The sequence below is a fragment of the Somniosus microcephalus genome, unplaced genomic scaffold (assembly GCF_052327205.1).
Source record: "Somniosus microcephalus isolate GS21.2 unplaced genomic scaffold, FLI_Smic_1.0 unresolved_chr4, whole genome shotgun sequence".
Lineage (NCBI taxonomy): Eukaryota > Metazoa > Chordata > Chondrichthyes > Squaliformes > Somniosidae > Somniosus > Somniosus microcephalus.
In genome coordinates, this window is record NW_028225182.1 from 29,685,517 (window position 1) to 29,710,748 (window position 25,232).

At 48.4% G+C, this 25,232-nt stretch overlaps 33 non-coding genes across 33 annotated transcripts; all 33 read left to right on the forward strand.

Moving 5' to 3' along the window:
- The first annotated feature begins 337 nt into the window (after positions 1-337).
- On the forward strand, positions 338-411 carry trnai-aau (transfer RNA isoleucine (anticodon AAU)). Its single transcript has one exon. It is a non-coding gene; the product is annotated as a tRNA-Ile (tRNA).
- Positions 412-931: 520 nt separating this feature from the next.
- trnae-cuc (transfer RNA glutamic acid (anticodon CUC)) lies at positions 932-1,003 on the forward strand. The gene has a single exon. It is a non-coding gene; the product is annotated as a tRNA-Glu (tRNA).
- Positions 1,004-1,893: 890 nt separating this feature from the next.
- trnaf-gaa (transfer RNA phenylalanine (anticodon GAA)) lies at positions 1,894-1,966 on the forward strand. Its single transcript has one exon. It is a non-coding gene; the product is annotated as a tRNA-Phe (tRNA).
- Positions 1,967-2,381: 415 nt separating this feature from the next.
- On the forward strand, positions 2,382-2,455 carry trnai-aau (transfer RNA isoleucine (anticodon AAU)). Its single transcript has one exon. It is a non-coding gene; the product is annotated as a tRNA-Ile (tRNA).
- Positions 2,456-2,975: 520 nt separating this feature from the next.
- trnae-cuc (transfer RNA glutamic acid (anticodon CUC)) lies at positions 2,976-3,047 on the forward strand. The gene has a single exon. It is a non-coding gene; the product is annotated as a tRNA-Glu (tRNA).
- Positions 3,048-3,944: 897 nt separating this feature from the next.
- Positions 3,945-4,017, forward strand: trnaf-gaa (transfer RNA phenylalanine (anticodon GAA)). The gene has a single exon. It is a non-coding gene; the product is annotated as a tRNA-Phe (tRNA).
- Positions 4,018-4,432: 415 nt separating this feature from the next.
- trnai-aau (transfer RNA isoleucine (anticodon AAU)) lies at positions 4,433-4,506 on the forward strand. Its single transcript has one exon. It is a non-coding gene; the product is annotated as a tRNA-Ile (tRNA).
- Positions 4,507-5,026: 520 nt separating this feature from the next.
- On the forward strand, positions 5,027-5,098 carry trnae-cuc (transfer RNA glutamic acid (anticodon CUC)). The gene has a single exon. It is a non-coding gene; the product is annotated as a tRNA-Glu (tRNA).
- An 897-nt stretch (positions 5,099-5,995) lies between these two features.
- Positions 5,996-6,068, forward strand: trnaf-gaa (transfer RNA phenylalanine (anticodon GAA)). The gene has a single exon. It is a non-coding gene; the product is annotated as a tRNA-Phe (tRNA).
- Positions 6,069-6,483: 415 nt separating this feature from the next.
- Positions 6,484-6,557, forward strand: trnai-aau (transfer RNA isoleucine (anticodon AAU)). Its single transcript has one exon. It is a non-coding gene; the product is annotated as a tRNA-Ile (tRNA).
- Positions 6,558-7,084: 527 nt separating this feature from the next.
- On the forward strand, positions 7,085-7,156 carry trnae-cuc (transfer RNA glutamic acid (anticodon CUC)). Its single transcript has one exon. It is a non-coding gene; the product is annotated as a tRNA-Glu (tRNA).
- An 890-nt stretch (positions 7,157-8,046) lies between these two features.
- On the forward strand, positions 8,047-8,119 carry trnaf-gaa (transfer RNA phenylalanine (anticodon GAA)). The gene has a single exon. It is a non-coding gene; the product is annotated as a tRNA-Phe (tRNA).
- A 415-nt stretch (positions 8,120-8,534) lies between these two features.
- trnai-aau (transfer RNA isoleucine (anticodon AAU)) lies at positions 8,535-8,608 on the forward strand. The gene has a single exon. It is a non-coding gene; the product is annotated as a tRNA-Ile (tRNA).
- A 520-nt stretch (positions 8,609-9,128) lies between these two features.
- On the forward strand, positions 9,129-9,200 carry trnaa-cgc (transfer RNA alanine (anticodon CGC)). Its single transcript has one exon. It is a non-coding gene; the product is annotated as a tRNA-Ala (tRNA).
- An 897-nt stretch (positions 9,201-10,097) lies between these two features.
- trnaf-gaa (transfer RNA phenylalanine (anticodon GAA)) lies at positions 10,098-10,170 on the forward strand. The gene has a single exon. It is a non-coding gene; the product is annotated as a tRNA-Phe (tRNA).
- A 415-nt stretch (positions 10,171-10,585) lies between these two features.
- On the forward strand, positions 10,586-10,659 carry trnai-aau (transfer RNA isoleucine (anticodon AAU)). The gene has a single exon. It is a non-coding gene; the product is annotated as a tRNA-Ile (tRNA).
- A 520-nt stretch (positions 10,660-11,179) lies between these two features.
- trnae-cuc (transfer RNA glutamic acid (anticodon CUC)) lies at positions 11,180-11,251 on the forward strand. Its single transcript has one exon. It is a non-coding gene; the product is annotated as a tRNA-Glu (tRNA).
- Positions 11,252-12,148: 897 nt separating this feature from the next.
- trnaf-gaa (transfer RNA phenylalanine (anticodon GAA)) lies at positions 12,149-12,221 on the forward strand. The gene has a single exon. It is a non-coding gene; the product is annotated as a tRNA-Phe (tRNA).
- Positions 12,222-12,643: 422 nt separating this feature from the next.
- On the forward strand, positions 12,644-12,717 carry trnai-aau (transfer RNA isoleucine (anticodon AAU)). Its single transcript has one exon. It is a non-coding gene; the product is annotated as a tRNA-Ile (tRNA).
- Positions 12,718-14,198: 1,481 nt separating this feature from the next.
- trnaf-gaa (transfer RNA phenylalanine (anticodon GAA)) lies at positions 14,199-14,271 on the forward strand. The gene has a single exon. It is a non-coding gene; the product is annotated as a tRNA-Phe (tRNA).
- A 415-nt stretch (positions 14,272-14,686) lies between these two features.
- On the forward strand, positions 14,687-14,760 carry trnai-aau (transfer RNA isoleucine (anticodon AAU)). Its single transcript has one exon. It is a non-coding gene; the product is annotated as a tRNA-Ile (tRNA).
- A 521-nt stretch (positions 14,761-15,281) lies between these two features.
- Positions 15,282-15,353, forward strand: trnae-cuc (transfer RNA glutamic acid (anticodon CUC)). The gene has a single exon. It is a non-coding gene; the product is annotated as a tRNA-Glu (tRNA).
- Positions 15,354-16,244: 891 nt separating this feature from the next.
- Positions 16,245-16,317, forward strand: trnaf-gaa (transfer RNA phenylalanine (anticodon GAA)). The gene has a single exon. It is a non-coding gene; the product is annotated as a tRNA-Phe (tRNA).
- Positions 16,318-16,732: 415 nt separating this feature from the next.
- trnai-aau (transfer RNA isoleucine (anticodon AAU)) lies at positions 16,733-16,806 on the forward strand. Its single transcript has one exon. It is a non-coding gene; the product is annotated as a tRNA-Ile (tRNA).
- A 521-nt stretch (positions 16,807-17,327) lies between these two features.
- Positions 17,328-17,399, forward strand: trnae-cuc (transfer RNA glutamic acid (anticodon CUC)). The gene has a single exon. It is a non-coding gene; the product is annotated as a tRNA-Glu (tRNA).
- An 891-nt stretch (positions 17,400-18,290) lies between these two features.
- Positions 18,291-18,363, forward strand: trnaf-gaa (transfer RNA phenylalanine (anticodon GAA)). Its single transcript has one exon. It is a non-coding gene; the product is annotated as a tRNA-Phe (tRNA).
- Positions 18,364-19,373: 1,010 nt separating this feature from the next.
- trnae-cuc (transfer RNA glutamic acid (anticodon CUC)) lies at positions 19,374-19,445 on the forward strand. The gene has a single exon. It is a non-coding gene; the product is annotated as a tRNA-Glu (tRNA).
- Positions 19,446-20,329: 884 nt separating this feature from the next.
- On the forward strand, positions 20,330-20,402 carry trnaf-gaa (transfer RNA phenylalanine (anticodon GAA)). The gene has a single exon. It is a non-coding gene; the product is annotated as a tRNA-Phe (tRNA).
- Positions 20,403-21,411: 1,009 nt separating this feature from the next.
- trnae-cuc (transfer RNA glutamic acid (anticodon CUC)) lies at positions 21,412-21,483 on the forward strand. Its single transcript has one exon. It is a non-coding gene; the product is annotated as a tRNA-Glu (tRNA).
- Positions 21,484-22,362: 879 nt separating this feature from the next.
- Positions 22,363-22,435, forward strand: trnaf-gaa (transfer RNA phenylalanine (anticodon GAA)). Its single transcript has one exon. It is a non-coding gene; the product is annotated as a tRNA-Phe (tRNA).
- A 423-nt stretch (positions 22,436-22,858) lies between these two features.
- On the forward strand, positions 22,859-22,932 carry trnai-aau (transfer RNA isoleucine (anticodon AAU)). Its single transcript has one exon. It is a non-coding gene; the product is annotated as a tRNA-Ile (tRNA).
- Positions 22,933-24,427: 1,495 nt separating this feature from the next.
- On the forward strand, positions 24,428-24,500 carry trnaf-gaa (transfer RNA phenylalanine (anticodon GAA)). Its single transcript has one exon. It is a non-coding gene; the product is annotated as a tRNA-Phe (tRNA).
- Positions 24,501-24,918: 418 nt separating this feature from the next.
- On the forward strand, positions 24,919-24,992 carry trnai-aau (transfer RNA isoleucine (anticodon AAU)). Its single transcript has one exon. It is a non-coding gene; the product is annotated as a tRNA-Ile (tRNA).
- The last annotated feature ends 240 nt before the right edge of the window (positions 24,993-25,232 follow it).

Consider the following 25,232-nt stretch of genomic DNA (forward strand, 5'->3'; position numbering starts at 1 on the left):
CCAAACGAATGGGAGTGAAACCACGTCGGACATGCTGGATCCGGCTCCAACCGTCCGCTGCAGGTTCGAATTCAGTCGGGGTCCCGCCGTCTGCTTTTATACCGGGACAGTTTTTGTGGGAGGGGCTGTGGTGCGACAAAAAATTTTAGAATGAGGTTTGTTAGACCAGTCTTTCTGTTACTTTGGATTTACACTCTGCCCAGTTGTATATACGAACAGTTAACAATGTTTAAGCGATGTGGTGTGTTCAATGTTTGTGCAGTAACTCGGTCACACAGTGTGAGCCTGAAAGACAATTTCCCAGCCTAGGTTCGAGCCTGGCCAACGGGAGCATTGTGGCCGGTTAGCTCAGTTGGTGAGAGCGTGGTGCTAATAACGCCAAGGTCGCGGGTTCGATCCCCGTACGGGCCATCAGGATGTTTTCATAATTTTACGCTTTTCCCGCACATTTCCAATACAAACTTTATAAGGAAGCCAATGCACACAGACTCTCACGGGGGATATATTTGGATTAACATCCTTTGCCACCGGGGCTGAGAGACACATCTTTCTGTTCTTTTGTCTTTCTGGGTTTGCTGTTGAACAGGCGGCATGTTGCCGATAAGTGTCACAGGCAGGTAATACACAGACAGAGCGGCTCTGACCCCACGAGATGGGTAAAAGGCTTCAGTTCAGGACAAATGCATCAATGAATTGTTCGCCCAGCACCGAGAGAGACAACATCCAGAGAAAAACACAGGAGGAAATCGATTTCAAGTGGATGCCTACCCGCACTTGGTGCCGTGCTTTCGCGAACACGTCTGTTGTGTTCTCATGTAAAAAATATAATTTTGTCCGAACAGTTTGCCTGGCGCGAAAGGATCTGAATTGCAAAGGAGCAAGCATGAAAAGCTGCGTTGATGTGCTTGCTGCCAGGAGGCTGGCTGCAGCTTCCCTGGTGGTCTAGTGGTTAGGATTCGGCGCTCTCACCGCCGCGGCCCGGGTTCGATTCCCGGTCAGGGAACAGTGCGTTTTGGGACTGTTTGAATTGCCACCATGCAATGCACCCTTACGGAACAATGCTCCGCCCCTGATTCAACTTTCCACACCGCTGCTCAACATCACTCTTCATACAGCGATACAAAATGCACATTCTTGATTTCTGTAAAATGCGTGCTGTTTCAAAGTCAGCAGGACTTGATTTCTGTCAAATTTAGACTGGCTGACTTTAAATGTTGCCAACATTTAACTGCAGCTCACAGTGTCAGGGCAGTCACGGTTTTTATCAGTCTTCCGTATATCTCCTTGCCCACTGCATCTCCCGAACAAACTTAGCTTATCACAGGCACGGCTATCGATTATTTTCATTGCCAGTGTGAAAAATGCAAATTTTGAAACTTACCAACGTGTGCAAGCCTGGAATCAGAGAGTCCGTGGCCCCTGATAACTTGAGCATTAAGATGATCATTAGCCCTTCCTGTATTGCTCAGTAGCCCACTGTGCGAGGAACTAAGAACCACGGGCATTTTCACTTCTGTGTGGGGCTCAGCACCATACCTGCAGCTGAAGATTGAACTTGATGTGATCAGTGCGGCTCAGTGAGACTTCGGCCCGTCTCTCCCTTCGCAACCCATCAGTGTGGAGAAAAGAACAGGGAATTTTACACATGTGTTGTGCTCTGTAACTTTATTTGAACATGTCATTGCATTTCACGCTGTGTCCAACACGGTGAGGTCCCCCGTGCTGTGTCAGCTTTGTATCTTTATCAACACTGCAGCTTTACATTAACAGAACCTGAGCTCCGAGATCTGGTCGGGTCACATTGCCCGAAGTGAGGAATGAGCGAGAGGGGCAATTCCACCCGGGGATAGAAAATCCTCCAAAAGAACGACAGAATACTGCGTTTGACGTGAAGCCGAAATAGCTCAGTTGGGAGAGCGTTAGACTGAAGATCTAAAGGTCCCTGGTTCGATCCCGGGTTTCGGCAGGTTTTAGTTACTTTCTGTCTCCTTCACTACAAATGGTACGAATCAAGAGAAATTTTACGCTCCTGATGACGCGTTTCCCAAACGAATGGGAGTGAAACCACGTCGGACATGCTGGATCCGGCTCCAACCGTCCGCTGCAGGTTCGAATTCAGTCGGGGTCCCGCCGTCTGCTTTTATACCGGGACAGTTTTTGTGGGAGGGGCTGTGGTGCGACAAAAAATTTTAGAATGAGGTTTGTTAGACCAGTCTTTCTGTTACTTTGGATTTACACTCTGCCCAGTTGTATATACGAACAGTTAACAATGTTTAAGCGATGTGGTGTGTTCAATGTTTGTGCAGTAACTCGGTCACACAGTGTGAGCCTGAAAGACAATTTCCCAGCCTAGGTTCGAGCCTGGCCAACGGGAGCATTGTGGCCGGTTAGCTCAGTTGGTGAGAGCGTGGTGCTAATAACGCCAAGGTCGCGGGTTCGATCCCCGTACGGGCCATCAGGATGTTTTCATAATTTTACGCTTTTCCCGCACATTTCCAATACAAACTTTATAAGGAAGCCAATGCACACAGACTCTCACGGGGGATATATTTGGATTAACATCCTTTGCCACCGGGGCTGAGAGACACATCTTTCTGTTCTTTTGTCTTTCTGGGTTTGCTGTTGAACAGGCGGCATGTTGCCGATAAGTGTCACAGGCAGGTAATACACAGACAGAGCGGCTCTGACCCCACGAGATGGGTAAAAGGCTTCAGTTCAGGACAAATGCATCAATGAATTGTTCGCCCAGCACCGAGAGAGACAACATCCAGAGAAAAACACAGGAGGAAATCGATTTCAAGTGGATGCCTACCCGCACTTGGTGCCGTGCTTTCGCGAACACGTCTGTTGTGTTCTCATGTAAAAAATATAATTTTGTCCGAACAGTTTGCCTGGCGCGAAAGGATCTGAATTGCAAAGGAGCAAGCATGAAAAGCTGCGTTGATGTGCTTGCTGCCAGGAGGCTGGCTGCAGCTTCCCTGGTGGTCTAGTGGTTAGGATTCGGCGCTCTCACCGCCGCGGCCCGGGTTCGATTCCCGGTCAGGGAACAGTGCGTTTTGGGACTGTTTGAATTGCCACCATGCAATGCACCCTTACGGAACAATGCTCCGCCCCTGATTCAACTTTCCACACCGCTGCTCAACATCACTCTTCATACAGCGATACAAAATGCACATTCTTGATTTCTGTAAAATGCGTGCTGTTTCAAAGTCAGCAGGACTTGATTTCTGTCAAATTTAGACTGGCTGACTTTAAATGTTGCCAACATTTAACTGCAGCTCACAGTGTCAGGGCAGTCACGGTTTTTATCAGTCTTCCGTATATCTCCTTGCCCACTGCATCTCCCGAACAAACTTAGCTTATCACAGGCACGGCTATCGATTATTTTCATTGCCAGTGTGAAAAATGCAAATTTTGAAACTTACCAACGTGTGCAAGCCTGGAATCAGAGAGTCCGTGGCCCCTGATAACTTGAGCATTAAGATGATCATTAGCCCTTCCTGTATTGCTCAGTAGCCCACTGTGCGAGGAACTAAGAACCACGGGCATTTTCACTTCTGTGTGGGGCTCAGCACCATACCTGCAGCTGAAGATTGAACTTGATTTGGCTCGTGATCAGTGCGGCTCAGTGAGACTTCGGCCCGTCTCTCCCTTCGCAACCCATCAGTGTGGAGAAAAGAACAGGGAATTTTACACATGTGTTGTGCTCTGTAACTTTATTTGAACATGTCATTGCATTTCACGCTGTGTCCAACACGGTGAGGTCCCCCGTGCTGTGTCAGCTTTGTATCTTTATCAACACTGCAGCTTTACATTAACACAACCTGAGCTCCGAGATCTGGTCGGGTCACATTGCCCGAAGTGAGGAATGAGCGAGAGGGGCAATTCCACCCGGGGATAGAAAATCCTCCAAAAGAACGACAGAATACTGCGTTTGACGTGAAGCCGAAATAGCTCAGTTGGGAGAGCGTTAGACTGAAGATCTAAAGGTCCCTGGTTCGATCCCGGGTTTCGGCAGGTTTTAGTTACTTTCTGTCTCCTTCACTACAAAAGGTACGAATCAAGAGAAATTTTACGCTCCTGATGACGCGTTTCCCAAACGAATGGGAGTGAAACCACGTCGGACATGCTGGATCCGGCTCCAACCGTCCGCTGCAGGTTCGAATTCAGTCGGGGTCTCGCCGTCTGCTTTTATACCGGGACAGTTTTTGTGGGAGGGGCTGTGGTGCGACAAAAAATTTTAGAATGAGGTTTGTTAGACCAGTCTTTCTGTTACTTTGGATTTACACTCTGCCCAGTTGTATATACGAACAGTTAACAATGTTTAAGCGATGTGGTGTGTTCAATGTTTGTGCAGTAACTCGGTCACCCAGTGTGAGCCTGAAAGACAATTTCCCAGCCTAGGTTCGAGCCTGGCCAACGGGAGCATTGTGGCCGGTTAGCTCAGTTGGTGAGAGCGTGGTGCTAATAACGCCAAGGTCGCGGGTTCGATCCCCGTACGGGCCATCAGGATGTTTTCATAATTTTACGCTTTTCCCGCACATTTCCAATACAAACTTTATAAGGAAGCCAATGCACACAGACTCTCACGGGGGATATATTTGGATTAACATCCTTTGCCACCGGGGCTGAGAGACACATCTGTCTGTTCTTTTGTCTTTCTGGGTTTGCTGTTGAACAGGCGGCATGTTGCCGATAAGTGTCACAGGCAGGTAATACACAGACAGAGCGGCTCTGACCCCGCGAGATGGGTAAAAGGCTTCAGTTCAGGACAAATGCATCAATGAATTGTTCGCCCAGCACCGAGAGAGACAACATCCAGAGAAAAACACAGGAGGAAATCGATTTCAAGTGGATGCCTACCCGCACTTGGTGCCGTGCTTTCGCGAACACGTCTGTTGTGTTCTCATGTAAAAAATATAATTTTGTCCGAACAGTTTGCCTGGCGCGAAAGGATCTGAATTGCAAAGGAGCAAGCATGAAAAGCTGCGTTGATGTGCTTGCTGCCAGGAGGCTGGCTGCAGCTTCCCTGGTGGTCTAGTGGTTAGGATTCGGCGCTCTCACCGCCGCGGCCCGGGTTCGATTCCCGGTCAGGGAACAGTGCGTTTTGGGACTGTTTGAATTGCCACCATGCAATGCACCCTTACGGAACAATGCTCCGCCCCTGATTCAACTTTCCACACCGCTGCTCAACATCACTCTTCATACAGCGATACAAAATGCACATTCTTGATTTCTGTAAAATGCGTGCTGTTTCAAAGTCAGCAGGACTTGATTTCTGTCAAATTTAGACTGGCTGACTTTAAATGTTGCCAACATTTAACTGCAGCTCACAGTGTCAGGGCAGTCACGGTTTTTATCAGTCTTCCGTATATCTCCTTGACCACTGCATCTCCCGAACAAACTTAGCTTATCACAGGCACGGCTATCGATTATTTTCATTGCCAGTGTGAAAAATGCAAATTTTGATACTTACCAACGTGTGCAAGCCTGGAATCAGAGAGTCCGTGGCCCCTGATAACTTGAGCATTAAGATGATCATTAGCCCTTCCTGTATTGCTCAGTAGCCCACTGTGCGAGGAACTAAGAACCACGGGCATTTTCACTTCTGTGTGGGGCTCAGCACCATACCTGCAGCTGAAGATTGAACTTGATTTGGCTCGTGATCAGTGCGGCTCAGTGAGACTTCGGCCCGTCTCTCCCTTCGCAACCCATCAGTGTGGAGAAAAGAACAGGGAATTTTACACATGTGTTGTGCTCTGTAACTTTATTTGAACATGTCATTGCATTTCACGCTGTGTCCAACACGGTGAGGTCCCCCGTGCTGTTTCAGCTTTGTATCTTTATCAACACTGCAGCTTTACATTAACAGAACCTGAGCTCCGAGATCTGGTCGGGTCACATTGCCCGAATTGAGGAATGAGCGAGAGGGGCAATTCCACCCGGGGATAGAAAATCCTCCAAAAGAACGACAGAATACTGCGTTTGACGTGAAGCCGAAATAGCTCAGTTGGGAGAGCGTTAGACTGAAGATCTAAAGGTCCCTGGTTCGATACCGGGTTTCGGCAGGTTTTAGTTACTTTCTGTCTCCTTCACTACAAAAGGTACGAATCAAGAGAAATTTTACGCTCCTGATGACGCGTTTCCCAAACGAATGGGAGTGAAACCACGTCGGACATGCTGGATCCGGCTCCAACCGTCCGCTGCAGGTTCGAATTCAGTCGGGGTCCCGCCGTCTGCTTTTATACCGGGACAGTGTTTGTGGGAGGGGCTGTGGTGCGACAAAAAATTTTAGAATGAGGTTTGTTAGACCAGTCTTTCTGTTACTTTGGATTTACACTCTGCCCAGTTGTATATACGAACAGTTAACAATGTTTAAGCGATGTGGTGTGTTCAATGTTTGTGCAGTAACTCGGTCACCCAGTGTGAGCCTGAAAGACAATTTCCCAGCCTAGGTTCGAGCCTGGCCAACGGGAGCATTGTGGCCGGTTAGCTCAGTTGGTGAGAGCGTGGTGCTAATAACGCCAAGGTCGCGGGTTCGATCCCCGTACGGGCCATCAGGATGTTTTCATAATTTTACGCTTTTCCCGCACATTTCCAATACAAACTTTATAAGGAAGCCAATGCACACAGACTCTCACGGGGGATATATTTGGATTAACATCCTTTGCCACCGGGGCTGAGAGACACATCTTTCTGTTCTTTTGTCTTTCTGGGTTTGCTGTTGAAAGTTGAACAGGCGGCATGTTGCCGATAAGTGTCACAGGCAGGTAATAGACAGACAGAGCGGCTCTGACCCCGCGAGATGGGCAAAAGGCTTCAGTTCAGGACAAATGCATCAATGAATTGTTCGCCCAGCACCGAGAGAGACAACATCCAGAGAAAAACACAGGAGGAAATCGATTTCAAGTGGATGCCTACCCGCACTTGGTGCCGTGCTTTCGCGAACACGTCTGTTGTGTTCTCATGTAAAAAATATAATTTTGTCCGAACAGTTTGCCTGGCGCGAAAGGATCTGAATTGCAAAGGAGCAAGCATGAAAAGCTGCGTTGATGTGCTTGCTGCCAGGAGGCTGGCTGCAGCTTCCCTGGTGGTCTAGTGGTTAGGATTCGGCGCTCTCATCGCCGCGGCCCGGGTTCGATTCCCGGTCAGGGAACAGTGCGTTTTGGGACTGTTTGAATTGCCACCATGCAATGCACCCTTACGGAACAATGCTCCGCCCCTGATTCAACTTTCCACACCGCTGCTCAACATCACTCTTCATACAGCGATACAAAATGCACATTCTTGATTTCTGTAAAATGCGTGCTGTTTCAAAGTCAGCAGGACTTGATTTCTGTCAAATTTAGACTGGCTGACTTTAAATGTTGCCAACATTTAACTGCAGCTCACAGTGTCAGTGCAGTCACGGTTTTTATCAGTCTTCCGTATATCTCCTTGCCCACTGCATCTCCCGAACAAACTTAGCTTATCACAGGCACGGCTATCGATTATTTTCATTGCCAGTGTGAAAAATGCAAATTTTGAAACTTACCAACGTGTGCAGGCCTGGAATCAGAGAGTCCGTGGCCCCTGATAACTTGAGCATTAAGATGATCATTAGCCCTTCCTGTATTGCTCAGTAGCCCACTGTGCGAGGAACTAAGAACCACGGGCATTTTCACTTCTGTGTGGGGCTCAGCACCATACCTGCAGCTGAAGATTGAACTTGATGTGATCAGTGCGGCTCAGTGAGACTTCGGCCCGTCTCGCCCTTCGCAACCCATCAGTGTGGAGAAAAGAACAGGGAATTTTACACATGTGTTGTGCTCTGTAACTTTATTTGAACATGTCATTGCATTTCACGCTGTGTCCAACACGGTGAGGTCCCCCGTGCTGTGTCAGCTTTGTATCTTTATCAACACTGCAGCTTTACATTAACAGAACCTGAGCTCCGAGATCTGGTCGGGTCACATTGCCCGAAGTGAGGAATGAGCGAGAGGGGCAATTCCACCCGGGGATAGAAAATCCTCCAAAAGAACGACAGAATACTGCGTTTGACGTGTAGCCGAAATAGCTCAGTTGGGAGAGCGTTAGACTGAAGATCTAAAGGTCCCTGGTTCGATCCCGGGTTTCGGCAGGTTTTAGTTACTTTCTGTCTCCTTCACTACAAATGGTACGAATCAAGAGAAATTTTACGCTCCTGATGACGCGTTTCCCAAACGAATGGGAGTGAAACCACGTCGGACATGCTGGATCCGGCTCCAACCGTCCGCTGCAGGTTCGAATTCAGTCGGGGTCCCGCCGTCTGCTTTTATACCGGGACAGTTTTTGTGGGAGGGGCTGTGGTGCGACAAAAAATTTTAGAATGAGGTTTGTTAGACCAGTCTTTCTGTTACTTTGGATTTACACTCTGCCCAGTTGTATATACGAACAGTTAACAATGTTTAAGCGATGTGGTGTGTTCAATGTTTGTGCAGTAACTCGGTCACCCAGTGTGAGCCTGAAAGACAATTTCCCAGCCTAGGTTCGAGCCTGGCCAACGGGAGCATTGTGGCCGGTTAGCTCAGTTGGTGAGAGCGTGGTGCTAATAACGCCAAGGTCGCGGGTTCGATCCCCGTACGGGCCATCAGGATGTTTTCATAATTTTACGCTTTTCCCGCACATTTCCAATACAAACTTTATAAGGAAGCCAATGCACACAGACTCTCACGGGGGATATATTTGGATTAACATCCTTTGCCACCGGGGCTGAGAGACACATCTTTCTGTTCTTTTGTCTTTCTGGGTTTGCTGTTGAACAGGCGGCATGTTGCCGATAAGTGTCACAGGCAGGTAATACACAGACAGAGCGGCTCTGACCCCGCGAGATGGGTAAAAGGCTTCAGTTCAGGACAAATGCATCAATGAATTGTTCGCCCAGCACCGAGAGAGACAACATCCAGAGAAAAACACAGGAGGAAATCGATTTCAAGTGGATGCCTACCCGCACTTGGTGCCGTGCTTTCGCGAACACGTCTGTTGTGTTCTCATGTAAAAAATATAATTTTGTCCGAACAGTTTGCCTGGCGCGAAAGGATCTGAATTGCAAAGGAGCAAGCATGAAAAGCTGCGTTGATGTGCTTGCTGCCAGGAGGCTGGCTGCAGCTTCCCTGGTGGTCTAGTGGTTAGGATTCGGCGCTCGCACCGCCGCGGCCCGGGTTCGATTCCCGGTCAGGGAACAGTGCGTTTTGGGACTGTTTGAATTGCCACCATGCAATGCACCCTTACGGAACAATGCTCCGCCCCTGATTCAACTTTCCACACCGCTGCTCAACATCACTCTTCATACAGCGATACAAAATGCACATTCTTGATTTCTGTAAAATGCGTGCTGTTTCAAAGTCAGCAGGACTTGATTTCTGTCAAATTTAGACTGGCTGACTTTAAATGTTGCCAACATTTAACTGCAGCTCACAGTGTCAGGGCAGTCACGGTTTTTATCAGTCTTCCGTATATCTCCTTGCCCACTGCATCTCCCGAACAAACTTAGCTTATCACAGGCACGGCTATCGATTATTTTCATTGCCAGTGTGAAAAATGCAAATTTTGAAACTTACCAACGTGTGCAAGCCTGGAATCAGAGAGTCCGTGGCCCCTGATAACTTGAGCATTAAGATGATCATTAGCCCTTCCTGTATTGCTCAGTAGCCCACTGTGCGAGGAACTAAGAACCACGGGCATTTTCACTTCTGTGTGGGGCTCAGCACCATACCTGCAGCTGAAGATTGAACTTGATTTGGCTCGTGATCAGTGCGGCTCAGTGAGACTTCGGCCCGTCTCTCCCTTCGCAACCCATCAGTGTGGAGAAAAGAACAGGGAATTTTACACATGTGTTGTGCTCTGTAACTTTATTTGAACATGTCATTGCATTTCACGCTGTGTCCAACACGGTGAGGTCCCCCGTGCTGTGTCAGCTTTGTATCTTTATCAACACTGCAGCTTTACATTAACACAACCTGAGCTCCGAGATCTGGTCGGGTCACATTGCCCGAAGTGAGGAATGAGCGAGAGGGGCAATTCCACCCGGGGATAGAAAATCCTCCAAAAGAACGACAGAATACTGCGTTTGACGTGAAGCCGAAATAGCTCAGTTGGGAGAGCGTTAGACTGAAGATCTAAAGGTCCCTGGTTCGATCCCGGGTTTCGGCAGGTTTTAGTTACTTTCTGTCTCCTTCACTACAAAAGGTACGAATCAAGAGAAATTTTACGCTCCTGATGACGCGTTTCCCAAACGAATGGGAGTGAAACCACGTCGGACATGCTGGATCCGGCTCCAACCGTCCGCTGCAGGTTCGAATTCAGTCGGGGTCTCGCCGTCTGCTTTTATACCGGGACAGTTTTTGTGGGAGGGGCTGTGGTGCGACAAAAAATTTTAGAATGAGGTTTGTTAGACCAGTCTTTCTGTTACTTTGGATTTACACTCTGCCCAGTTGTATATACGAACAGTTAACAATGTTTAAGCGATGTGGTGTGTTCAATGTTTGTGCAGTAACTCGGTCACCCAGTGTGAGCCTGAAAGACAATTTCCCAGCCTAGGTTCGAGCCTGGCCAACGGGAGCATTGTGGCCGGTTAGCTCAGTTGGTGAGAGCGTGGTGCTAATAACGCCAAGGTCGCGGGTTCGATCCCCGTACGGGCCATCAGGATGTTTTCATAATTTTACGCTTTTCCCGCACATTTCCAATACAAACTTTATAAGGAAGCCAATGCACACAGACTCTCACGGGGGATATATTTGGATTAACATCCTTTGCCACCGGGGCTGAGAGACACATCTTTCTGTTCTTTTGTCTTTCTGGGTTTGCTGTTGAACAGGCGGCATGTTGCCGATAAGTGTCACAGGCAGGTAATACACAGACAGAGCGGCTCTGACCCCGCGAGATGGGTAAAAGGCTTCAGTTCAGGACAAATGCATCAATGAATTGTTCGCCCAGCACCGAGAGAGACAACATCCAGAGAAAAACACAGGAGGAAATCGATTTCAAGTGGATGCCTACCCGCACTTGGTGCCGTGCTTTCGCGAACACGTCTGTTGTGTTCTCATGTAAAAAATATAATTTTGTCCGAACAGTTTGCCTGGCGCGAAAGGATCTGAATTGCAAAGGAGCAAGCATGAAAAGCTGCGTTGATGTGCTTGCTGCCAGGAGGCTGGCTGCAGCTTCCCTGGTGGTCTAGTGGTTAGGATTCGGCGCTCTCACCGCCGCGGCCCGGGTTCGATTCCCGGTCAGGGAACAGTGCGTTTTGGGACTGTTTGAATTGCCACCATGCAATGCACCCTTACGGAACAATGCTCCGCCCCTGATTCAACTTTCCACACCGCTGCTCAACATCACTCTTCATACAGCGATACAAAATGCACATTCTTGATTTCTGTAAAATGCGTGCTGTTTCAAAGTCAGCAGGACTTGATTTCTGTCAAATTTAGACTGGCTGACTTTAAATGTTGCCAACATTTAACTGCAGCTCACAGTGTCAGGGCAGTCACGGTTTTTATCAGTCTTCCGTATATCTCCTTGACCACTGCATCTCCCGAACAAACTTAGCTTATCACAGGCACGGCTATCGATTATTTTCATTGCCAGTGTGAAAAATGCAAATTTTGATACTTACCAACGTGTGCAAGCCTGGAATCAGAGAGTCCGTGGCCCCTGATAACTTGAGCATTAAGATGATCATTAGCCCTTCCTGTATTGCTCAGTAGCCCACTGTGCGAGGAACTAAGAACCACGGGCATTTTCACTTCTGTGTGGGGCTCAGCACCATACCTGCAGCTGAAGATTGAACTTGATTTGGCTCGTGATCAGTGCGGCTCAGTGAGACTTCGGCCCGTCTCTCCCTTCGCAACCCATCAGTGTGGAGAAAAGAACAGGGAATTTTACACATGTGTTGTGCTCTGTAACTTTATTTGAACATGTCATTGCATTTCACGCTGTGTCCAACACGGTGAGGTCCCCCGTGCTGTTTCAGCTTTGTATCTTTATCAACACTGCAGCTTTACATTAACAGAACCTGAGCTCCGAGATCTGGTCGGGTCACATTGCCCGAAGTGAGGAATGAGCGAGAGGGGCAATTCCACCCGGGGATAGAAAATCCTCCAAAAGAACGACAGAATACTGCGTTTGACGTGAAGCCGAAATAGCTCAGTTGGGAGAGCGTTAGACTGAAGATCTAAAGGTCCCTGGTTCGATACCGGGTTTCGGCAGGTTTTAGTTACTTTCTGTCTCCTTCACTACAAAAGGTACGAATCAAGAGAAATTTTACGCTCCTGATGACGCGTTTCCCAAACGAATGGGAGTGAAACCACGTCGGACATGCTGGATCCGGCTCCAACCGTCCGCTGCAGGTTCGAATTCAGTCGGGGTCCCGCCGTCTGCTTTTATACCGGGACAGTGTTTGTGGGAGGGGCTGTGGTGCGACAAAAAATTTTAGAATGAGGTTTGTTAGACCATAGAGCAGTCTTTCTGTTACTTTGGATTTACACTCTGCCCAGTTGTATATACGAACAGTTAACAATGTTTAAGCGATGTGGTGTGTTCAATGTTTGTGCAGTAACTCGGTCACCCAGTGTGAGCCTGAAAGACAATTTCCCAGCCTAGGTTCGAGCCTGGCCAACGGGAGCATTGTGGCCGGTTAGCTCAGTTGGTGAGAGCGTGGTGCTAATAACGCCAAGGTCGCGGGTTCGATCCCCGTACGGGCCATCAGGATGTTTTCAGAATTTTACGCTTTTCCCGCACATTTCCAATACAAACTTTATAAGGAAGCCAATGCACACAGACTCTCACGGGGGATATATTTGGATTAACATCCTTTGCCACCGGGGCTGAGAGACACATCTTTCTGTTCTTTTGTCTTTCTGGGTTTGCTGTTGTTCAACAGGCGGCATGTTGCCGATAAGTGTCACAGGCAGGTAATACACAGACAGAGCGGCTCTGACCCCGCGAGATGGGTAAAAGGCTTCAGTTCAGGACAAATGCATCAATGAATTGTTCGCCCAGCACCGAGAGAGACAACATCCAGAGAAAAACACAGGAGGAAATCGATTTCAAGTGGATGCCTACCCGCACTTGGTGCCGTGCTTTCGCGAACACGTCTGTTGTGTTCTCATGTAAAAAATATAATTTTGTCCGAACAGTTTGCCTGGCGCGAAAGGATCTGAATTGCAAAGGAGCAAGCATGAAAAGCTGCGTTGATGTGCTTGCTGCCAGGAGGCTGGCTGCAGCTTCCCTGGTGGTCTAGTGGTTAGGATTCGGCGCTCTCACCGCCGCGGCCCGGGTTCAGGGAACAGTGCGTTTTGGGGCTGTTTGAATTGCCACCATGCAATGCACCCTTACGGAACAATGCTCCGCCCCTGATTCAACTTTCCACACCGCTGCTCAACATCACTCTTCACACAGCGATACAAAATGCACATTCTTGATTTCTGTAAAATGCGTGCTGTTTCAAAGTCAGCAGGACTTGATTTCTGTCAAATTTAGACTGGCTGACTTTAAATGTTGCCAACATTTAACTGCAGCTCACAGTGTCAGGGCAGTCACGGTTTTTATCAGTCTTCCGTATATCTCCTTGCCCACTGCATCTCCCGAACAAACTTAGCTTATCACAGGCACGGCTATCGATTATTTTCATTGCCAGTGTGAAAAATGCAAATTTTGAAACTTACCAACGTGTGCAAGCCTGGAATCAGAGAGTCCGTGGCCCCTGATAACTTGAGCATTAAGATGATCATTAGCCCTTCCTGTATTGCTCAGTAGCCCACTGTGCGAGGAACTAAGAACCACGGGCATTTTCACTTCTGTGTGGGGCTCAGCACCATACCTGCAGCTGAAGATTGAACTTGATTTGGCTCGTGATCAGTGCGGCTCAGTGAGACTTCGGCCCGTCTCTCCCTTCGCAACCCATCAGTGTGGAGAAAAGAACAGGGAATTTTACACATGTGTTGTGCTCTGTAACTTTATTTGAACATGTCATTGCATTTCACGCTGTGTCCAACACGGTGAGGTCCCCCGTGCTGTGTCAGCTTTGTATCTTTATCAACACTGCAGCTTTACATTAACACAACCTGAGCTCCGAGATCTGGTCGGGTCACATCGCCCGAAGTGAGGAATGAGCGAGAGGGGCAATTCCACCCGGGGATAGAAAATCCTCCAAAAGAACGACAGAATACTGCGTTTGACGTGAAGCCGAAATAGCTCAGTTGGGAGAGCGTTAGACTGAAGATCTAAAGGTCCCTGGTTCGATCCCGGGTTTCGGCAGGTTTTAGTTACTTTCTGTCTCCTTCACTACAAAAGGTACGAATCAAGAGAAATTTTACGCTCCTGATGACGCGTTTCCCAAACGAATGGGAGTGAAACCACGTCGGACATGCTGGAACCGGCTCCAACCGTCCGCTGCAGGTTCGAATTCAGTCGGGGTCCCGCCGTCTGCTTTTATACCGGGACAGTGTTTGTGGGAGGGGCTGTGGTGCGACAAAAAATTTTAGAATGAGGTTTGTTAGACCAGTCTTTCTGTTACTTTGGATTTACACTCTGCCCAGTTGTATATACGAACAGTTAACAATGTTTAAGCGATGTGGTGTGTTCAATGTTTGTGCAGTAACTCGGTCACCCAGTGTGAGCCTGAAAGACAATTTCCCAGCTTAGGTTCGAGCCTGGCCAACGGGAGCATTGTGGCCGGTTAGCTCAGTTGGTGAGAGCGTGGTGCTAATAACGCCAAGGTCGCGGGTTCGATCCCCGTACGGGCCATCAGGATGTTTTCATAATTTTACGCTTTTCCCGCACATTTCCAATACAAACTTTATAAGGAAGCCAATGCACACAGACTCTCACGGGGGATATATTTGGATTAACATCCTTTGCCACCGGGGCTGAGAGACACATCTTTCTGTTCTTTTGTCTTTCTGGGTTTGCTGTTGAAAGTTGAACAGGCGGCATGTTGCCGATAAGTGTCACAGGCAGGTAATACACAGCGGCTCTGACCCCGCGAGATGGGCAAAAGGCTTCAGTTCAGGACAAATGCATCAATGAATTGTTCGCCCAGCACCGAGAGAGACAACATCCAGAGAAAAACACAGGAGGAAATCGATTTCAAGTGGATGCCTACCCGCACTTGGTGCCGTGCTTTCGCGAACACGTCTGTTGTGTTCTCATGTAAAAAATATAATTTTGTCCGAACAGTTTGCCTGGCGCGAAAGGATCTGAATTGCAAAGGAGCAAGCATGAAAAGCTGCGTTGATGTGCTTGCTGCCAGGAGGCTGGCTGCAGCTTCCCTGGTGGTCTAGTGGTTAGGATTCGGCGCTCTCACCGCCGCGGCCCGGGTTCGATTCCCGGTCAGGGAACAGTGCGTTTTGGGGCTGTTTGAATTGCCACCATGCAATGCACCCTTACGGAACAATGCTCCGCCCCTGATTCAACTTTCCACACCGCTGCTCAACATCACTCTTCACACAGCGATACAAAATGCACATTCTTGATTTCTGTAAAATGCGTGCTGTTTCAAAGTCAGCAGGACTTGATTTCTGTCAAATTTAGACTGGCTGACTTTAAATGTTGCCAACATTTAACTGCACCTCACAGTGTCAGGGCAGTCACGGTTTTTATCAGTCTTCCGTATATCTCCTTGCCCACTGCATCTCCCGAACAAACTTAGCTTATCACAGGCACGGCTATCGATTATTTTCATTGCCAGTGTGAAAAATGCAAATTTTGAAACTTACCAACGTGTGCAAGCCTGGAATCAGAGAGTCCGTGGCCCCTGATACATTGAGCATTAAGATGATCATTAGCCCTTCCTGTATTGCTCAGTAGCCCACTGTGCGAGGAACTAAGAACCACGGGCATTTTCACTTCTGTGTGGGGCTCAGCACCATACCTGAAGATTGAACTTGATTTGGCTCGTGATCAGTGCGGCTCAGTGAGACTTCGGCCCGTCTCTCCCTTCGCAACCCATCAGTGTGGAGAAAAGAACAGGGAATTTTACACATGTGTTGTGCTCTGTAACTTTATTTGAACATGTCATTGCATTTCACGCTGTGTCCAACACGGTGAGGTCCCCCGTGCTGTGTCAGCTTTGTATCTTTATCAACACTGCAGCTTTACATTAACACAACCTGAGCTCCGAGATCTGGTCGGGTCACATCGCCCGAAGTGAGGAATGAGCGAGAGGGGCAATTCCACCCGGGGATAGAAAATCCTCCAAAAGAACGACAGAATACTGCGTTTGACGTGAAGCCGAAATAGCTCAGTTGGGAGAGCGTTAGACTGAAGATCTAAAGGTCCCTGGTTCGATCCCGGGTTTCGGCAGGTTTTAGTTAGTTTCTGTCTCCTTCACTACAAAAGGTACGAATCAAGAGAAATTTTACGCTCCTGATGACGCGTTTCCCAAACGAATGGGAGTGAAACCACGTCGGACATGCTGGAACCGGCTCCAACCGTCCGCTGCAGGTTCGAATTCAGTCGGGGTCCCGCCGTCTGCTTTTATACCGGGACAGTGTTTGTGGGAGGGGCTGTGGTGCGACAAAAAATTTTAGAATGAGGTTTGTTAGACCAGTCTTTCTGTTACTTTGGATTTACACTCTGCCCAGTTGTATATACGAACAGTTAACAATGTTTAAGCGATGTGGTGTGTTCAATGTTTGTGCAGTAACTCGGTCACCCAGTGTGAGCCTGAAAGACAATTTCCCAGCTTAGGTTCGAGCCTGGCCAACGGGAGCATTGTGGCCGGTTAGCTCAGTTGGTGAGAGCGTGGTGCTAATAACGCCAAGGTCGCGGGTTCGATCCCCGTACGGGCCATCAGGATGTTTTCATAATTTTACGCTTTTCCCGCACATTTCCAATACAAACTTTATAAGGAAGCCAATGCACACAGACTCTCACGGGGGATATATTTGGATTAACATCCTTTGCCACCGGGGCTGAGAGACACATCTTTCTGTTCTTTTGTCTTTCTGGGTTTGCTGTTGAAAGTTGAACAGGCGGCATGTTGCCGATAAGTGTCACAGGCAGGTAATACACAGCGGCTCTGACCCCGCGAGATGGGCAAAAGGCTTCAGTTCAGGACAAATGCATCAATGAATTGTTCGCCCAGCACCGAGAGAGACAACATCCAGAGAAAAACACAGGAGGAAATCGATTTCAAGTGGATGCCTACCCGCACTTGGTGCCGTGCTTTCGCGAACACGTCTGTTGTGTTCTCATGTAAAAAATATAATTTTGTCCGAACAGTTTGCCTGGCGCGAAAGGATCTGAATTGCAAAGGAGCAAGCATGAAAAGCTGCGTTGATGTGCTTGCTGCCAGGAGGCTGGCTGCAGCTTCCCTGGTGGTCTAGTGGTTAGGATTCGGCGCTCTCACCGCCGCGGCCCGGGTTCGATTCCCGGTCAGGGAACAGTGCGTTTTGGGGCTGTTTGAATTGCCACCATGCAATGCACCCTTACGGAACAATGCTCCGCCCCTGATTCAACTTTCCACACCGCTGCTCAACATCACTCTTCACACAGCGATACAAAATGCACATTCTTGATTTCTGTAAAATGCGTGCTGTTTCAAAGTCAGCAGGACTTGATTTCTGTCAAATTTAGACTGGCTGACTTTAAATGTTGCCAACATTTAACTGCACCTCACAGTGTCAGGGCAGTCACGGTTTTTATCAGTCTTCCGTATATCTCCTTGCCCACTGCATCTCCCGAACAAACTTAGCTTATCACAGGCACGGCTATCGATTATTTTCATTGCCAGTGTGAAAAATGCAAATTTTGAAACTTACCAACGTGTGCAAGCCTGGAATCAGAGAGTCCGTGGCCCCTGATACATTGAGCATTAAGATGATCATTAGCCCTTCCTGTATTGCTCAGTAGCCCACTGTGCGAGGAACTAAGAACCACGGGCATTTTCACTTCTGTGTGGGGCTCAGCACCATACCTGAAGATTGAACTTGATTTGGCTCGTGATCAGTGCGGCTCAGTGAGACTTCGGCCCGTCTCTCCCTTCGCAACCCATCAGTGTGGAGAAAAGAACAGGGAATTTTACACATGTGTTGTGCTCTGTAACTTTATTTGAACATGTCATTGCATTTCACGCTGTGTCCAACACGGTGAGGTCCCCCGTGCTGTGTCAGCTTTGTATCTTTATCAACACTGCAGCTTTACATTAACACAACCTGAGCTCCGAGATCTGGTCGGGTCACATCGCCCGAAGTGAGGAATGAGCGAGAGGGGCAATTCCACCCGGGGATAGAAAATCCTCCAAAAGAACGACAGAATACTGCGTTTGAAGTGAAGCCGAAATAGCTCAGTTGGGAGAGCGTTAGACTGAAGATCTAAAGGTCCCTGGTTCGATCCCGGGTTTCGGCAGGTTTTAGTTAGTTTCTGTCTCCTTCACTACAAAAGGTACGAATCAAGAGAAATTTTACGCTCCTGATGACGCGTTTCCCAAACGAATGGGAGTGAAACCACGTCGGACATGCTGGATCCGGCTCCAACCGTCCGCTGCAGGTTCGAATTCAGTCGGGGTCCCGCCGTCTGCTTTTATACCGGGACAGTGTTTGTGGGAGGGGCTGTGGTGCGACAAAAAATTTTAGAATGAGGTTTGTTAGACCAGTCTTTCTGTTACTTTGGATTTACACTCTGCCCAGTTGTATATACGAACAGTTAACAATGTTTAAGCGATGTGGTGTGTTCAATGTTTGTGCAGTAACTCGGTCACCCAGTGTGAGCCTGAAAGACAATTTCCCAGCTTAGGTTCGAGCCTGGCCAACGGGAGCATTGTGGACGGTTAGCTCAGTTGGTGAGAGCGTGGTGCTAATAACGCCAAGGTCGCGGGTTCGATCCCCGTACGGGCCATCAGGATGTTTTCATAATTTTACGCTTTTCCCGCACATTTCCAATACAAACTTTATAAGGAAGCCAATGCACACAGACTCTCACGGGGGATATATTTGGATTAACATCCTTTGCCACCGGGGCTGAGAGACACATCTTTCTGTTCTTTTGTCTTTCTGGGTTTGCTGTTGAAAGTTGAACAGGCGGCATGTTGCCGATAAGTGTCACAGGCAGGTAATACACAGCGGCTCTGACCCCGCGAGATGGGCAAAAGGCTTCAGTTCAGGACAAATGCATCAATGAATTGTTCGCCCAGCACCGAGAGAGACAACATCCAGAGAAAAACACAGGAGGAAATCGATTTCAAGTGGATGCCTACCCGCACTTGGTGCCGTGCTTTCGCGAACACGTCTGTTGTGTTCTCATGTAAAAAATATAATTTTGTCCGAACAGTTTGCCTGGCGCGAAAGGATCTGAATTGCAAAGGAGCAAGCATGAAAAGCTGCGTTGATGTGCTTGCTGCCAGGAGGCTGGCTGCAGCTTCCCTGGTGGTCTAGTGGTTAGGATTCGGCGCTCTCACCGCCGCGGCCCGGGTTCGATTCCCGGTCAGGGAACAGTGCGTTTTGGGGCTGTTTGAATTGCCACCATGCAATGCACCCTTACGGAACAATGCTCCGCCCCTGATTCAACTTTCCACACCGCTGCTCAACATCACTCTTCATACAGCGATACAAAATGCACATTCTTGATTTCTGTAAAATGCGTGCTGTTTCAAAGTCAGCAGGACTTGATTTCTGTCAAATTTAGACTGGCTGACTTTAAATGTTGCCAACATTTAACTACAGTGTCAGGGCAGTCACGGTTTTTATCAGTCTTCCGTATATCTCCTTGCCCACTGCATCTCCCGAACAAACTTAGCTTATCACAGGCACGGCTATCGATTATTTTCATTGCCAGTGTGAAAAATGCAAATTTTGAAACTTACCAACGTGTGCAAGCCTGGAATCAGAGAGTCCGTGGCCCCTGATAACTTGAGCATTAAGATGATCATTAGCCCTTCCTGTATTGCTCAGTAGCCCACTGTGCGAGGAACTAAGAACCACGGGCATTTTCACTTCTGTGTGGGGCTCAGCACCATACCTGAAGATTGAACTTGATTTGGCTCGTGATCAGTGCGGCTCAGTGAGACTTCGGCCCGTCTCTCCCTTCGCAACCCATCAGTGTGGAGAAAAGAACAGGGAATTTTACACATGTGTTGTGCTCTGTAACTTTATTTGAACATGTCATTGCATTTCACGCTGTGTCCAACACGGTGAGGTCCCCCGTGCTGTGTCAGCTTTGTATCTTTATCAACACTGCAGCTTTACATTAACACAACCTGAGCTCCGAGATCTGGTCGGGTCACATTGCCCGAAGTGAGGAATGAGCGAGAGCGGCAATTCCACCCGGGGATAGAAAATCCTCCAAAAGAACGACAGAATACTGCGTTTGACGTGAAGCCGAAATAGCTCAGTTGGGAGAGCGTTAGACTGAAGATCTAAAGGTCCTTGGTTCGATCCCGGGTTTCGGCAGGTTTTAGTTAGTTTCTGTCTCCTTCACTACAAAAGGTACGAATCAAGAGAAATTTTACGCTCCTGATGACGCGTTTCCCAAACGAATGGGAGTGAAACCACGTCGGACATGCTGGATCCGGCTCCAACCGTCCGCTGCAGGTTCGAATTCAGTCGGGGTCCCGCCGTCTGCTTTTATACCGGGACAGTGTTTGTGGGAGGGGCTGTGGTGCGACAAAAAATTTTAGAATGAGATTTGTTAGACCAGTCTTTCTGTTACTTTGGATTTACACTCTGCCCAGTTGTATATACGAACAGTTAACAATGTTTAAGCGATGTGGTGTGTTCAATGTTTGTGCAGTAACTCGGTCACCCAGTGTGAGCCTGAAAGACAATTTCCCAGCCTAGGTTCGAGCCTAGCCAACGGGTGCATTGTGGCCGGTTAGCTCAGTTGGTGAGAGCGTGGTGCTAATCACGCCAAGATCGCGGGTTCGATTCCCCTACGGGCCATCAGGTTGTTTTCATAATTTTACGCTTTTCCCGCACATTTCCAATACAAACTTTATAAGGAAGCCAATGCACACAGACTCTCACGGGGGATATATTTGGATTAACATCCTTTGCCACCGGGGCTGAGAGACACATCTTTCTGTTCTTTTGTCTTTCTGGGTTTGCTGTTGAACAGGCGGCATGTTGCCGATAAGGGTCACAGGCAGGTAATAGACAGACAGAGCGGCTCTGACCCCGCGAGATGGGCCAAAGGCTTCAGTTCAGGACAAATGCATCAATGAATTGTTCGCCCAGCACCGAGAGAGACAACATCCAGAGAAAAACACAGGAGGAAATCGATTTCAAGTGGATGCCTACCCGACCTTGGTGCCGTGCTTTCGCGAACACGTCTGTTGTGTTCTCATGTAAAAAATATAATTTTGTCCGAACAGTTTGCCTGGCGCGAAAGGATCTGAATTGCAAAGGAGCAAGCATGAAAAGCTGCGTTGATGTGCTTGCTGCCAGGAGGCTGGCTGCAGCTTCCCTGGTGGTCTAGTGGTTAGGATTCGGCGCACTCACCGCCGCGGCCCGGGTTCGATTCCCGGTCAGGGAACCGTGCGTATTCGGGGCTGTTTGAATTGCCACCATACAATGCTCCGCCCCTGATTCAACTTTCCACACCGCTGCTCAACATCACTCTTCATACAGCGATACAAAATGCACATTCTTGATTTCTGTAAAATGCGTGCTGTTTCAAAGTCAGCAGGACTTGATTTCTGTCAAATTTAGACTGGCTGACTTTAAATGTTGCCAACATTTAACTGCAGCTCACAGTGTCAGGGCAGTCACGGTTTTTATCAGTCTTCCGTATATCTCCTTGCCCACTGCATCTCCCGAACAAACTTAGCTTATCACAGGCACGGCTATCGATTATTTTCATTGCCAGTGTGAAAAATGCCAATTTTGAAACTTACCAACGTGTGCAAGCCTGGAATCAGAGAGTCCGTGGCCCCTGATAACTTGAGCATTAAGATGATCATTAGCCCTTCCTGTATTGCTCAGTAGCCCACTGTGCGAGGAACTAAGAACCACGGGCATTTTCACTTCTGTGTGGGGCTCAGCACCATACCTGCAGCTGAAGATTGAACTTGATTTGGCTCGTGATCAGTGCGGCTCAGTGAGACTTCGGCCCGTCTCTCCCTTCGCAACCCATCAGTGTGGAGAAAAGAACAGGGAATTTTACACATGTGTTGTGCTCTGTAACTTTATTTGAACATGTCATTGCATTTCACGCTGTGTCCAACACGGTGAGGTCCCCCGTGCTGTGTCAGCTTTGTATCTTTATCAACACTGCAGCTTTACATTAACACAACCTGAGCTCCGAGATCTGGTCGGGTCACATTGCCGAAGTGAGGAATGACCGAGAGGGGCAATTCCACCCGGGGATAGAAAATCCTTCAAAAGAACGACAGAATACTGCATTTGACGTGAAGCCGAAATAGCCCAGTTGGGAGAGCGTTAGACTGAAGATCTAAAGGTCCCTGGTTCGATCCCGGGTTTCGGCAGGTTTTAGTTACTTTCTGTCTCCTTCACTACAAAAGGTACGAATCAAGAGAAATTTTACGCTCCTGATGACGCGTTTCCCAAACGAATGGGAGTGAAACCACGTCGGACATGCTGGATCCGGCTCCAACCGTCCGCTGCAGGTTCGAATTCAGTCAGGGTCCCGCCGTCTGCTTTTATACCGGGACAGTGTTTGTGGGAGGGGCTGTGGTGCGACAAAAAAATTTAGAATGAGGTTTGTTAGACCATAGAGCAGTCTTTCTGTTACTTTGGATTTACACTCTGCCCAGTTGTATATACGAACAGTTAACAATGTTTAAGCGATGTGGTGTGTTCAATGTTTGTGCAGTAAATCGGTCACCCAGTTGTGAGCCTGAAAGACAATTTCCCAGTCTAGGTTCGAGCCTGGCAAACGGGAGCATTGTGGCCGGTTAGCTCAATTGGTGAGAGCGTGGTGCTAATAACGCCAAGGTCGCGGGTTCGATCCCCGTACGGGCCATCAGGATGTTTTCATAATTTTACGCTTTTCCCGCACATTTCCAATACAAACTTTATAAGGAAGCCAATGCACACAGACTCTCATGGGGGATATATTTGGATTAACATCCTTTGCCACCGGGGCTGAGAGACACATCTTTCTGTTCTTTTGTCTTTCTGGGTTTGCTGTTGAAAGTTGAACAGGCGGCATGTTGCTGATAAGGGTCACAGGCAGGTAATAGACAGACAGAGCGGCTCTGACCCCGCGAGATGGGCAAAAGGCTTCAGTTGAGGACAAATGCATCAATGAATTGTTCGCCCAGCACCGAGAGAGACAACATCCAGAGAAAAACACAGGAGGAAATCGATTTCAAGTGGATGCCTACCCGCACTTGGTGCCGTGCTTTCGCGAACACGTCTGTTGTGTTCTCATGTAAAAAATATAATTTTGTCCGAACAGTTTGCCTGGCGCGAAAGGATCTGAATTGCAAAGGAGCAAGCATGAAAAGCTGCGTTGATGTGCTTGCTGCCAGGAGGCTGGCTGCAGCTTCCCTGCTGGTCTAGTGGTTAGGATTCGGCGCTCTCACCGCCGCGGCCCGGGTTCGATTCCCGGTCAGGAAACAGTGCGTTTTGGGGCTGTTTGAATTGCCACCATGCAATGCACTCTTACGGAACAATGCTCCGCCCCTGATTCAACTTTCCACACCGCTGCTCAACATCACTCTTCATACAGCGATACAAAATGCACATTCTTGATTTCTGTAAAATGCGTGCTGTTTCAAAGTCAGCAGGACTTGATTTCTGTCAAATTTAGACTGGCTGACTTTAAATGTTGCCAACATTTAACTGCAGCTCACAGTGTCAGGGCAGTCACGGTTTTTATCAGTCTTCCATATATCTCCTTGCCCACTGCATCTCCCGAACAAACTTAGCTTATCACAGGCACGGCTATCGATTATTTTCATTGCCAGTGTGAAAAATGCCAATTTTGAAACTTACCAACTTGTGCAAGCCTGGAATCAGAGAGTCCGTGGCCCCTGATAACTTGAGCATTAAGATGATCATTAGCCCTTCCTGTATTGCTCAGTAGCCCACTGTGCGAGGAACTAAGAACCACGGGCATTTTCACTTCTGTGTGGGGCTCAGCACCATACCTGCAGCTGAAGATTGAACTTGATTTGGCTCGTGATCAGTGCGGCTCAGTGAGACTTCGGCCCGTCTCTCCCTTCGCAACCCATCAGTGTGGAGAAAAGAACAGGGAATTTTACACAAGTGTTGTGCTCTGTAACTTTATTTGAACATGTCATTGCATTTCACGCTGTGTCCAACACGGTGAGGTCCCCCGTGCTGTGTCAGCTTTGTATCTTTATCAACACTGCAGCTTTACATTAACACAACCTGAGCTCCGAGATCTGGTCGGGTCACATTGCCGAAGTGAGGAATGACCGAGAGGGGCAATTCCGCCCGGGGATAGAAAATCCTTCAAAAGAACGACAGAATACTGCACTTGACGTGAAGCCGAAATAGCTCAGTTGGGAGAGCGTTAGACTGAAGATCTAAAGGTGCCTGGTTCGATCCCGGGTTTCGGCAGGTTTTAGTTACTTTCTGTCTCCTTCACTACAAAAGGTACGAATCAAGAGAAATTTTACGCTCCTGATGACGCGTTTCCCAAACGAATGGGAGTGAAACCACGTCGGACATGCTGGATCCGGCTCCAACCGTCCGCTGCAGGTTCGAATTCAGTCGGGGTCCCGCCGTCTGCTACCGGGACAGTGTTTGTGGGAGGGGCTGTGGTGCGACAAAAAAATTTAGAATGAGGTTTGTTAGACCATAGAGCAGTCTTTCTGTTACTTTGGATTTACACTCTGCCCAGTTGTATATACGAACAGTTAACAATGTTTAAGCGATGTGGTGTGTTCAATGTTTGTGCAGTAACTCGGTCACCCAGTTGTGAGCCTGAAAGACCATTTCCCAGTCTAGGTTCGAGCCTGGCAAACGGGAGCATTGTGGCCGGTTAGCTCAATTGGTGAGAGCGTGGTGCTAATAACGCCAAGGTCGCGGGATCGATCCCCGTACGGGCCATCAGGATGTTTTCATAATTTTACGCTTTTCCCGCACATTTCCAATACAAACTTTATAAGGAAGCCAATGCACACAGACTCTCACGGGGGATATATTTGGATTAACATCCTTTGCCACCGGGGCTGAGAGACACATCTTTCTGTTCTTTTGTCTTTCTGGGTTTGCTGTTGAAAGTTGAACAGGCGGCATGTTGCTGATAAGGGTCACAGGCAGGTAACAGACAGAGCGGCTCTGACCCCG